This window comes from Arachis ipaensis, chromosome B06 (genome assembly GCF_000816755.2).
Source record: "Arachis ipaensis cultivar K30076 chromosome B06, Araip1.1, whole genome shotgun sequence".
NCBI lineage: Eukaryota > Viridiplantae > Streptophyta > Magnoliopsida > Fabales > Fabaceae > Arachis > Arachis ipaensis.
Window position 1 is genome coordinate 136,704,829 of NC_029790.2, and position 1,135 is coordinate 136,705,963.

A 1,135-nucleotide genomic window follows, 5' to 3' on the forward strand; every position below is an offset into this window, starting at 1 on the left:
ACTATTCTAATAAAAATACTAAAAATATTTTTTATAATAATTTTTATTTAAAAATATGACTTATTTATTTAGTTATATTTTAAATAAAAATAATATTTTTATAATATATAAAAATCAAATCATATAATTTATTATTTAATAATCAAAATAAAATATTTTTACATAATCACAATCATACCATTTTTATTGGAGTGGTCACCTAAAGAATTAGTAGAGCACTTTTTCTTTTTTTCATGTGAGAGAGAGGAGTGTATCTCACAATGATGTGAGAAGAGATGAGTTTTACGCTGGTATGGTTTAAATAATTCGGACCCTCCGATTTGTTTCATTTTTTAAACCAACAATCAGAAATCGGACGGTACGATTTGTGATTTCGAAAATAAAAAAAATTTTAATGTTCAAATCGGACCGTCCGATTTTTATTTAAAAAAATCGGACCTTTTGATTTGTAGTTTATTTTTTTCTTTAAACAAATCGAACCGTCCAATTTAAATAAAACACCATATAAAAAAAATACAAAATCTTCCGATAACAACGTATTACACATATATTTAAACAATATAAAAAAAATTAGCCTCAGCAGAGGAAGCAAAAAGACTTGGGACAAAGTTAATGCATGATGGGATTGGAAACATCAAAGAAATAGAAATGGAAAAGTGTTTGTCTATGTAAAGCTTTAAAAGGTGTTGGGGGAACCTTCCTTGGTTAATTCGCCAACACCAACAACATATATATATATAAGTGTTAAAGTGTAGTGTATATATCACTTCATAAGCATAATTTTTTAAGTGGATATTCTTCCTTAAAAAGCAAAGACACTATGGTTGGTGGATCATAGGGCCACACACCTTAATGGCTTCTTTGTTAAATTTTGGTGTGCTTTCTTTTTTATGTGGTGCTGGATTGGTGTGATTTATTTGACCCAAATAATGGATGTGATAAAAAAAATTACAATAAAAAATGATAAATAACAAGCATAAATAATTTGGAAATTAATTTATTTTATGCACATAAATTCAAGTTTAATAAATCATAAGCAATTCGGTTAGTTAGCTAATTCTTTTGCATATTGGCCATTTATCCTTTCTTAGAATAAGCTAAATCAATGCTTTTTATTTTTTCCCAATCAATCCAT